Below are 11,971 nucleotides of genomic sequence, written 5' to 3'. Positions count from 1 at the left end.
TTCATGTAAACTGCATGGTTTTACAAATCCTTCCTAATTTTGTTCCATGATTGAAAACTTGCTTCCTAAACCTTTAAATTGTTAATTTTTAATTCTCCTTTATTACCATTCGATACCGTGATATGTTTGTGAAGTATTTTTAGGTTTACAGGGCATGAATGGCTTAAAGGATGAAGAGGAGGCATGCCAAAGTGGAAGGAACACAAGAAACTCAAGAGATTAAAAGCGAGGAGCAACGCGCACACATGGCTGATGGGTGCACGCGCATTGGCCCATTTCACAGCGACGTGTACGCGTGACAAGCGCAAACGACCAGCGACGCGTATGCATGGCCGACGCGTACGCGTGACAGAATTATGTTCTTTTTTTATTGTCCCACTTATTTTGCTTCATACGATAGCCCTTCATAGAAGATGTGTAGTTGAACCCATTCATTGAACATATCTGGAGGGCACTTCCTCGTCAATTCTTTGAACCTCTCCCATGCCTCATAAAGTGTTTCACTATCTTGCTGTCTGAAGGTTTACACCTCAGTTCTCAATATATTGACTCTCTGTGAAGGATAGAATCTTGCTAGAAACTTATTCACAACCTCATCCCAAGTGGTCAAGCTCTCCTTGGGAAATGCTTCTAACCACTTTGCTGCCTTATCTCTGAGAGGAAAAGGAAACAAATGTAGTTTGTAGGTGTCAGGGTGTCCGCCATTGAACTTTATAGTGTTGCAAATCCTCAAGAATGTAGTGAGATGTTGGTTTGGGTCCTCTTAGGCACCCCCTCCATATGAACAATTATTCTGGACAAGTGTGATGAGTTGAGGTTTTAACTCAAAGTTGTTAGCATGAATTGTTGGCTTCAGGATGCTACTGCCACAGTTTCATGGGTTTGGGTTGATGTAAGAACCTAAGACTCTCCTCTCTTGCCCAACATGATTGCCATCATATTCTCCAACATGGTTATGCACCTCTTCCTCCATAGTAGCTCTCAAATCTTCCTTCACTACTTCCTCTCCAACTATGCCTTTACCTCTTGCTTCCATCCTTAATCTAAGGAAGGTCCTTTTAGGTTCACTATCGAAGGAGGATGAAGTTTCTCCCTCTTCTACCTGTCATACATTCAACAACAGCTAGCAGATGAAAAGTAAAGTAAGAACTCTTGTTGAGGTTAGTAGTTAGTTTGGTTGATGCAATTAATCAAACAGTTAATGGAGGAGTAAGAAAAAAATGAAAATATGAACAATGAATAGCTAAAATGATCCAAGTAAAATGAAACAAAATTAAAAGAGAAAAATAAAAGAACTGAAAAAGGATTAACAAGGTAAGGAAAGTGCTTAATCTGGCTTCCCATCAATTTAGTCATTGTCAAATTCAAACCAATCCCGGACAACGGCGCCATAAAACTTAATAACCGGAATTCACTCCCCATAAAAAAATCATGAATCCGTTCTTTTTGGCAAGCGCACCAAAATTGTCGTGAAGTAATAACCCATAGTGGAGTGGGATCGTATCCACAGAGATTGGTAGATTTGAGCAATTTTAATTAATGGGTGAATTACTCAAGCTGAGCAATATAGAGTGTGATTGCAGAATTGTAAATAAGTAGGAATGTAAATGACTCAAAAGTAAAGAGAAGCAGTAAAGTGCAGAACAGGAAATGGCAAGAATATAAAGTGCAGAAACATAAATGACTTAATTATAAATGGGAATGGGGATTAACAGAATGTAAAGAAAGCTATAAAGAATGTGGAAGATAAGAATAGGGAAAATTAATTGAGATCAGGAGATGTTGTTCTCTTTGGATTAAATCCAGCTCATCTCATCTTCAATCATGAAACTCATTGACCTCTTGGCAATCATGATTGGTTGAGCCCCAATCCCTTCGTGACTCAATCTCTCAAATCTTGATAATCAGCTAATTCCTTGGTCTAATTGCTCATGAACAGAGACATGCTTGGTCCCTGATTATACCACACATCCTCATAGGTCCAAGTAGTGGGTGGATTATACGTCACCATATCCAATCACCAAATCCCAGATTCTATTCAAGTGTGAGAAGGGATTTCAAGCATGGTTTCATGTTTCCTTTTCCAAGGTTCCCATGAAACCCATTTTGCATTCAACCTCTTTCCCAAGATGATTGAACACTAACATTAAAACGAAATTCCTTCTAGCAAATCAAAGAGAAGATGAAGAGAATAAGAAATTCACTATCATTAATCCATCAAGTACAATAGAGCTCCTTCTTTCAATGATAGGGAATTTAGCTACTCATAGCTTAAGAGAAAGGTACAAGAGATGGAAGAGATGATGTAAAAAGTAAATATAACTATGCTTCAACAAAACTACTACTACTCAACCTCCTTTCTCAATACTTTCAGGGGTTATTTATACTACTCCTAGCACTAGAATTAAGAAAATTACAAAAGAGAACAGAAAGTTACAATTGGAGGGAAAAGAAAACTTAATAAACGTGACCTTTCAGCTTGGCGTGTGACTGGCGTTTAGGTGGTGTGCCACGCCCAGCCTCCAATTTGGCTTGGCGCACAGTGCCGAGCTCTTTAAGTGGCACGCTCCATGTGTTGGTGTCCCTGGCGTGCCATGCCTTCGAGCCCAAGTGGCATACCCAGGCCTTGTTAAGCCTTCGTTAGCCTGGCGTGCCATGCCTTCGAGCCCAAATGGCACGTCCAGGCCTTTGTTAAGCCTTGGTTAGCCTGGCATGCCATGCCTTCGAGCCCAAATGGCACGCCCAGGCCTTTGTTTTCTTCTTCCCCTCTCTGGAAAGTTGAACTAGCGTGGCACGCCCAGGGTCTAGCGTGGCACGCCCATTGTGCTTGCTTCACTTTCTTCTCTGGAATTTACTACCGGTGTGCCACGCCCATGGAGAACCTTCTTCACCTCTGTGGAGAATAAAACTGGCGTGCCATGCCCAGCATTCTTCCTTGCACCAGTAGCTGACGTGCCACGCCCAACATTCAAGTGGCACGCCCAGGTGAATAATGAGAGTTGGCGTGCCACACCTTCGACCTCAAGTGGCATGCCCAGCTTTGTTTAGCCTTCTCTAGTGTTGGCGTGCCATGCCTGGGTCTTCAAGTGGTACGCACAAGTGAGGATGGGAGCTGGCGTGCCACGCCTTCGATACCAAGTGGCACACCCAAGTGGTTGTCCCTTCTGTATTGATGAACTGGCATGCCACTCCCAGCTCCTGGTATGCCACGTCCACATACTTTTGTGGCGTTTGTTCAAAGTAGCACGCCAGTTTCACACGCCCAGGTTTATCTTGTTGTTTTCTCCCCTTTTGTTGCTATTTTCTCCAGAAATTCAACACAAACCCATTTCAAAGCAATGTACCATAATATCTATCATTTGATTCATGAAATTTCATTGATACAATGAGTGTGTGTTCTTTTTATGGTCCTTTTAGATGGGTAAAAAGGGTAAAAGATGCAAGTCATCAGTCACGTGCTGCACATATCAGAACTCGCTCGGGGTGAATTCTGGGCTAATTTTGACCCATTTTTAAGCCCAAAAATACAGACTGGAGGCAGGGCTGTAGCTGAGACTTTCACTTTCACCTTTACTTTAGTTTTGTTTTAGTTTTTGAATTCTAGAGAGAAAAAACACTACTTCTCAAAGGGTTCTTAGTATTTCTTAGTTTTACTTTTAGATTGGATTTGGAGAGAGCTGCTACTACCTTCGATTGAAGTTTTCATTGTTATAGTTTGCCTTTCTATCACTCTACTCTTTTATTTTCCATTTGGTTATTGGTACTCAAGCTTGTATTTTGTCAAATTTGAATTTATTAATGCAATTAACTATTTTTATATTCAATTTCATTACTTGTTGAATTTCTTTTAATTAAGTATCAGTACCAATTTTAATTTTATTCATTTATTTTAATTACCATATCTCCTATCTACTCCCTTTACATGTTTATGAAAATGGCATTCATGTTAATGGATTAGAGCTCCCAACTTGATTTCGGAGTTGATTAATTGGAAACACTTGAGTTGGAATACTCAAGTATTAACCTGTAATTGGAAATTGCTGGCTAACTCATTTTCACTAACTCTAATCCTTCCCTGGGAAGTTATTAGGACTTGTGAATCAGAGTTAGTATTACTGATGCATGAGCATCTTTCTTATCTTTTCCTAGTAAATATGCATTTAAATTGTTGAGTTTAACCAAGAATTAATTATCTTTTAGCCATTATAGATACTACTTTAAGTCTCGTGCAATTTTGTTTATTTTAGGTAGCATTTTGGCTGGATTTGATGGAGAAGAAGCTTGCACAAATGGAAGGAGGACAAGAATTAAAGAAGATGATCAGCGAGGAGGGACGCGTGCGCGTACCTGATGCGTGAGCATAATTTGGAGACTTGTGCAGCGACACGTGTGCGTACCTGATGCGTACGCGTGACACGCGAAGAAGACCATCGACGCGTACGTGTGACTGACACGTACACGTGACATGCGCCACGTGCAGAAATTGTAAAAAACACTGGGGGTGATTTCTGGGCCCCATTTTGGCACTCAAGTAAGGCGCAGCTCTCTGCCAAGTTAGGCGCGGATCCAGTAAAACCAAGTGGTCCCCACGTTACAAGGCGTGAATTATTTAATTAATTCTGATTTAAATTCAAATTTTAAAATAGAAAAGATATGATTTTAATTTTAGAAATTAGATTTTAAATTGATTAGGATTAGATATAAAAGATAATATTATTCTATTCCAATTGACATTCTGCACTTTTACAGTTGGTGCACGAAAATTACTTTCACAATATGTAATTCGCACAACTAACCAGCAAGTGCACTGGGTCGTCCAAGTAATACCTTACGTGAGTAAGGATCGAATCCCATGGAGATTGTTGGCTTGAAGCAAGGTATGGTTATCTATTAATCTTAATCAGGATACCAATAGGGTTCTTTAGTGTAAAAAGTGAAAGTGCATAAAATAAGTAATTGTTACGCAGTAATGGAGACTATATTGGAGTTTTGGAGATGCTTTGTCTTCTGAATCCTTGTAACATAATGCTTTCTCACTTTCAATCATGCAAAGCTCCTTCCATGGTAAGATGTATGTAGGGCGTCACCGTTGTCAATGGCTACTTCCCATCCTCTCAGTGAAAATGGTCCAAATGCTCTGTCACAGCACGGCTAATCATCTATCGGTTCTCAATCACGTCGGAATAGGATCCATTGATCCTTTTGCGTCTGTCACTATGCCCAACACTCGCGAGTTTGGAGCTCGTAACAGTCATCCAATCCCTGCATCCTACTTGGAATACCACAGACAAGGTTTAAACTTTCCGGATTCTCAAGGATGCTACCAATGGATTCTAGCTTATACCACGAGGATTCTGATTAAGGAATCTAAGAGATACTCATTCAATCTGAGGTAGAACGGAGGTGTTCGTCAGGCACACGTTCATAGGTTGAGAATGATGATGAGTGTCACGGATCATCACATCCATCACAGTAAAGTACGAATCAGCATCTTAGATAGAAACAAGCGTGTTTGAATGGAAAACAGAAATTATTGGATTAATTCATCGAGACGCTGCAGAGCTCCTCACCCCCAACAATGGAGTTTAGAGACTCATGCCGGTAAAATGTACAAAGTTCAGATCTAAAAATGTCATAAGATACAAAATAAGTCTCTAGAAGTCGTTTAAATACTAAACTAGTAACCTAGATTTATAGAAGATGAGTAAACTAAGATGGATAGTGCAGAAATCCACTTCTGGGGCCTACTTGGTTTGTGCTGGGGCTGAGACTTAAGCTTCTCATGTGCCTGGACTGTTTCTGGAGTTGAACGCCAGGTTGTAACCTGTTTCTGGCGCTGAACGCCAGACTGCAGCATGGAACTAGCGTTAAACGCCAGTTTACGTCATCTATTTTCGCGCAAAGTATGAACTATTATATATTGCTGGAAATCCCTGGATGTTTAATTTCCAACCCAATTGAGAGCATGCCAATTGGACTCCTGTAGCTCCAAAAACTCCATTCCGAGTGCAGGGCGGTCAGAATCCAACACCAACAGCAGTCCTTTTTCAGCCTAAATCAGATTTTTGCTCAGCTCCCTCAATTTCAACCAGAAAATAACTGAAATTACAGAAAAACACAAACTCATAGTAAAGTCCAGAAATATGAATTTTGCCTAAAAACTAATAAAATTATACTAAAAACTAACTAAAACATACTAAAATCTACATGAAATTACCCCCAAAAAAGCGTATAAAATATCCGCTCATCACAACACCAAACTTAAACTGTTGCTTGTCCCCAAGCAACTAGATAAATAAAATAGGATAAAAAGAAATTAAGAAGCAACAATATCTCAGAGTTTCAAGTGAAGCTCAGATTCTAATTAGATGAGCGGGACTAGTATCTTTTTGCTTCTGAACAGTTTTGGCATCTCACTTTATCCTTTGAAATTCAGAATGATTGGCATCCATAGGAACTCAGAATTCAGATAGTATTATTGATTCTCCTAGTGTAGTATGTTGATTCTTGAGCACAGTTACTTTATGAGTCTTGGCCGTGGCCCTAAGCACTTTGTTTTCCAATATTACCACCGGATACATAAATGCCACAGACACATAACCGGGTGAAGCTTTTCATATTGTGACTTAGCTTTACTAAAGTCTCCAATTAGAGGTGTCCAGAGTTCTTAAGCACACTCCTTTGCCTTGGATCACGACTTTAACCACTCAGTCTCAAGCTTTTCTCTTGGACTTGCATGCCACAAGCACATGGTTAGAGACAGCTTGATTTAGCCGCTTAGGCCTGGATTTATTTCCTTGGGCCCTCCTATCCATTGATGCTCAAAGACTTGGATCGTTTTCACCCTTGCCTTTTGGTTTAAAGGGCTATTGGGTTTTCTATCTTTTTCTATCTCTTTTGCTTTTTTTTTTCACTGCTTTTTCTTTCTTCAAGAATCAAATTCATGATTTTTCAGATCAGCATTAATATTTCTCTTGTTCATCGTTCTTTCAGGAGCCAATAATTTTAACATTCATGAAATTCAGTATCAAAAATATGCACTGTTCAAGCATTCATTCAGAAGACAAAAAGTATTGCCACCACATATAAATAATTAGAACTTTCCTTATTAAGAACTCAAAAAAAATTTAAATTGCCTCTTTATTCTAAAAAATTCACTATTTTATTCATGTTTGATGATGATGAGAAAAATAAATTATAACTTAATTGGAAATAAAATAGCATAGATATTAAGCTTGGATAAGCCAATTTAGCATCTTTTGAGTTCATGTTTACAATTATGTAAAGTTCACACGAAATCAGCTGATGAACTTCCACTTCTCTTCCCAACATAATGCAGTGGATCATCACTGCTCTTTTAATGGTTACTTCAGAGCGGTTGCTAGTGGGCAGTATAGAACGCCCAATAAAGTCCAGCCAACATCTGGCGACTGGTTTGAGATCTTCTCTCTTGAGTTGATTTGGGATGCCCTTGGTGCTGGTGGTCTACCTGGTTCCAGGGAGGCATATGTCCTCTAGAATCTTGTCCAGGCCTTTATTGGTTCTCATCATTCTCCTATTAAAGGAGTCTGGGTCATCTTTCAGCTGAGGTAGCTTAAAGATCTCCCTGATTTTGTCAGGGTGGATGTGAATAATCTTTCCTCTAACCAAGGTCCGATAGTCATAGAGGGCAGTTCAAGATATTCTCTGCCTGTGTGTTTGCCACAAATTAGCATAGAATTCCTAAACCATGTTTCTTCTCACTTTTGTTTCTGGATTAGCTAGGATTTCCCAGCTCCTGTTTCGAATTTGCTCTTGGATCTCCAGATATTCATCTTCTTTCATATCAAATTTAACTTCCGGGATCACTGACTTTAGACCCATTATTTTGTAGTAATGGTCTGAATGTTCTTTGGTTAAAAACTTCCCTTGATTCCAAATTGGTTTTGGAATATTCTTTTTCTTGCCTCTTGGAGTGGGTTGTTTTCCTTTAGGAGCCTTGATCTTAGTGGGTATGGTTTAGTGATCACGGATAAACACACCAAACTTAGAGGTTTGGTTGTCCTCAAGCAAAAGAAAAGAAAGGAGAGGGATAGAAGGAGAGCTAGTTTTCGAATTATGGAGGAGAGGAGAGAGGCCGAATATGGATTTAAAGGGAGGGGTGGGTTTTTGAAAATTTTGAAGAAAAATAAGATAGAAGATATGATTTGTAAAAGATAAATATGATAGGAAAAAGATATAATTGAAAATTGAAAAGATATAGAAGATATTTGAAAAAGATAAATTTGAATTTTAGAAAAAAGATTTGGGATTAATTTGAAAAGATAATTGAGTTTTGAAAAAGATTTGAAAAGAAGTTGGAGAGGATTTGAAAAGGATTTGTGTTTATGAATTAAGATACACTAGTGTAAAACCCGGACTACGCCCGGGCCAAATATTATTTCAATGTAAAAATTTATTGTTATTTATTTATTAATATTAATAATTATTATTTTTAATTTGAAAAATTTTTTAAAATAAAAATTTATTGTATAAAATATAATATTATTGCATTATTTATTTATAAAGGCTAAAATAATCTTATTATTTTTTGAGTTTATATTAATGAATTCCACTTAAATATAAAAGTTATTCTGTATATGTGTTTAAATAAATATTATTACTCTGTTACTGTTATAAATCCAAACAAATTAAAACTTTCATAAAAGTAGTTTATATTCTAATTATACATATAATAAATATTAACTATAAATAATAAACTCACAAAAGACAGTAAAATTTGAAATGTATTATAATTTAATTTAACTCTCCACCAAATCCATCACACAGTCACACACCAACACCAAGTTAAGGATAATAGGAAGACTTAATTTTTTATGTCCAATTCTAATATACTCACAATAATACCAATGTTATTGGAGCTAAAGAATTAGCAAGCAATAATGAAAATATACATTGAGACTTGGAATGAAGGTCTATGGGTCACCGTGAATTTATAATGTCAAGAAGATCAAACTTAAAAGCAGAACATATACAATATTAGTTACATCAAATAATTTAAAATCATAAAATTTAAACAAATAAATAAATCGATAAAACTTAGTAATCTAAAATATTAACGTAGGTAAAGTCTCATGCTCAATATAAGAAGAAGAAAATCCAAAATATTAATCTAAAGAAGACTTTAAAATTGTCAATTGAGAGTGAAAATACCACAAATCTTTTAAAGCTCATGTCAAGTGTATTTTTGAGGGACCAAATTCCTAATCTGATCTTTAAGTAACTTAGTAATACTCTTAAAATGAAGAGTGTACAAACACTAAACAGAGAAATTTTGATGACCCATTAAGCTTGAAAGCTTTTCAAAAAATAGAATCACCAAGACGTAATTGTTAGCAGAAAATTTCATTACGGAATAGTAACAATCCATAATCTACTTGTTAGTCCTCAATTTCATTTTGGTACTTCTAATAACGATGGGATCAAGATATTATCTTTGCATTCCATACAGCTTTCCACTCATGAAGATGAGCCTGAAAGAAAAACACAAATATTAGTCACAGAAGGTTATGTGAAAACTAATTTGAACCAAATGATTTATTAGCAGAAACTGAAATGAACTTAATTACTCAAAATTGAAAAATTCAAGCATTTGTTTGATTTTGTTCTCAATTTTGTTAGATAAATAGTGAAAATAAAAAACAAAAATAAGAATATATTTCAATCTTCCTTTCACATAAACCAATTCTCTATTTTTAAGGTAAAATCAATGATAGATTTGGTATTTTCTATTGTTATATCATGCTTTCACTTTTTCATATACTGTTCTTTTTTCAAATAATATCACTGAATAAGAACAAAATATAAAATCAATAATGGAAGATAGAAAATGAAACCAAATACTAATTCTACCCTAAAGTACTGAAAAATGAAAAAAAAAATGGGGAGGGGGGGGAGGGGGAGGAACCAAGTAGATCTCATTAGTTCACATGAATTACTTTTGAAGAGTACGTAGCATGTAAATTGAATATCGTTATATTAAGTTATTCTTAAGGTTCAATGTAATTCATATCTGCAAAAGTTTTTTGAAAGTGTTACCTTACTTAGCTTAACTGAAATGCTTATTGACACATCTTACCAAAAATTTGTTGCAAGATTTGCAATGTGCTGAAATTTCAAATAATACAAAAAAAAACTATATAAAAGAAACTATTATTACCTTGTGTCATTTCAATTAGTTAGAGAATATATATGAAGTGTTTTTATGAAATTAAGTTCTAGTGGGTTCAATTTGAAAATTTATACACCCTATATAAAAAATTACTGTTAGATATATATACTATATGATGGTACATACATGGACAAAAAATAAGATAACTGAGAATGCCAAAGAGCACTTGAAAACCAATAGTTAAATTAACATTAGCGAAAAGAAAGCAACTTTACCAAGGAGAAGCATAATGAATGGCATGAGTGATATTCTTATATGTTGATATGCAGTTCTTAGTTGCTGGACACAAAGCTAATGATGAAGGATTTTTATACTCTCCAAGATAATTGAGATTTTGTCCCACTGCACAAAAAGACCTACCTCAATTCTCAATTCTCACCAATCAAACATGCAATAATGAAAAATATGGAATCTTATTAAGATATTCCAAATCTGGAATAAAACAATGTTAAAAAAATAAACAACTTTCAATGGTGATATGAGAAACAAAGAAAAGAAGGGAACAGTGTAGGGAGTTACTTGAAATTGAAGATGGCATTAAAGGTTGCTATTTCACTATTTCTTAGTTAGAGAAATATATAAAATACTTCTACACCACAAATAAAGTTGGAACTGAAAGGATCATAACATTATATTCAAGTCAATAGAACTATTTTTGCTGAAAATTGCATCACATGAATCAAGTGTTTTCAGATCAGAATTATTGGGCTTCAATTACTTCCTAAAGGAAAATATAGTTTCCATTGCAACGTATATAAAAGACAGTCATTCATGCTGGCTGTAGTAGAGAAACGGGTCAAAATACCAGTTATAAAAAAAGGGCCTACTCAATTAACAATGCATTTGAATACACTGCACTACTCACAAAAAAGGCAAAACCACAATCTTTAAACTCGGTTTTAATAGATTTTATCAATGTATTATATCCTGAATGCATCTACAAATAGATCAAAGTGTTATTTGGAGGAAAAATCCTCAGACCCAAAGCTGTACGCCTGTAACAAATAGCTAAGAGTACCACAGAAAAAGAGCAGATTTCAATGTACTAACCTTTGATATCCCTTGAAGACGTTAGATATCTAGCAGTCCTTATTGCTCCCTTACGGATTATGGCTACCAATATTTCTGCCCTGGAAAAAATGAACCTGATTTGCTATTAAATAAAGAGAAAGTGAATGCTTCTTGGTTTATGATTCCTGGCAGTAACCTTTGTCTTTGGTGCGACCACCTGAAAATGCATATTATCGAACAACCATAAGCACAATGTATATATTAGTATATCTAAACACCTAAACTTTCAAGTTATGATCTGGTAGTTCATGTCTCCAAGACTAAATTCAATTTAATTTAGAATGATTCAACTTTAGAATGGTAGTAGTACTACTTAGCACAATCAATAAAACTCAAAACACTTTTAAAGAGCATAAAAGTTTGTCAAGTACAATAAATAAACACTTCCATGATGAAGCAAGATAAGCAAAAACAAATATTTATCTAAGACACTTCTATAAAATGAGGGATAAAAAATAGTGCTGTTAGATAATTTTGTGTATCAAATTTAAAAAAACCATTAAACATTTTATCTGTGATCCTAAGTGTTCTTTGTATAGAGTTATTGAATTGAACATTTTATCCTAAGCATTTTATCTGTATTTTAACTATTAGTAAAACAACATGGAAATTGAATTAAAGCCTTAAATATAAATGCTTGAACGAAAAATCAGCTAGCATATGGATAATTCTACTAAACACAAATAGAAT

General features: G+C 35.7%; 1 long non-coding RNA gene and 1 other non-coding gene across 2 annotated transcripts; one reads left to right on the top strand and one right to left on the bottom strand.

The window, feature by feature from the left end:
- Positions 1 to 438: 438 nt before the first annotated feature.
- On the top strand, positions 439 to 544 carry LOC127742601 (small nucleolar RNA R71). Its single transcript, XR_008003943.1, has one exon. It is a non-coding gene; the product is annotated as a small nucleolar RNA R71 (small nucleolar RNA).
- An 8,579-nt stretch (positions 545 to 9,123) lies between these two features.
- Positions 9,124 to 11,365, bottom strand: LOC107494638 (uncharacterized). The gene is made up of 3 exons (XR_001593329.3): positions 11,261 to 11,365; positions 10,426 to 10,552; positions 9,124 to 9,512 (listed from the first exon to the last, which is right to left on the bottom strand). It is a non-coding gene; the product is annotated as an uncharacterized LOC107494638 (long non-coding RNA).
- Positions 11,366 to 11,971: the final 606 nt, after the last annotated feature.

The sequence above is a fragment of the Arachis duranensis genome, chromosome 1 (genome assembly GCF_000817695.3).
Source record: "Arachis duranensis cultivar V14167 chromosome 1, aradu.V14167.gnm2.J7QH, whole genome shotgun sequence".
Classification (NCBI taxonomy): domain Eukaryota; kingdom Viridiplantae; phylum Streptophyta; class Magnoliopsida; order Fabales; family Fabaceae; genus Arachis; species Arachis duranensis.
This window is presented reverse-complemented; position numbering and strand designations above follow the sequence as displayed.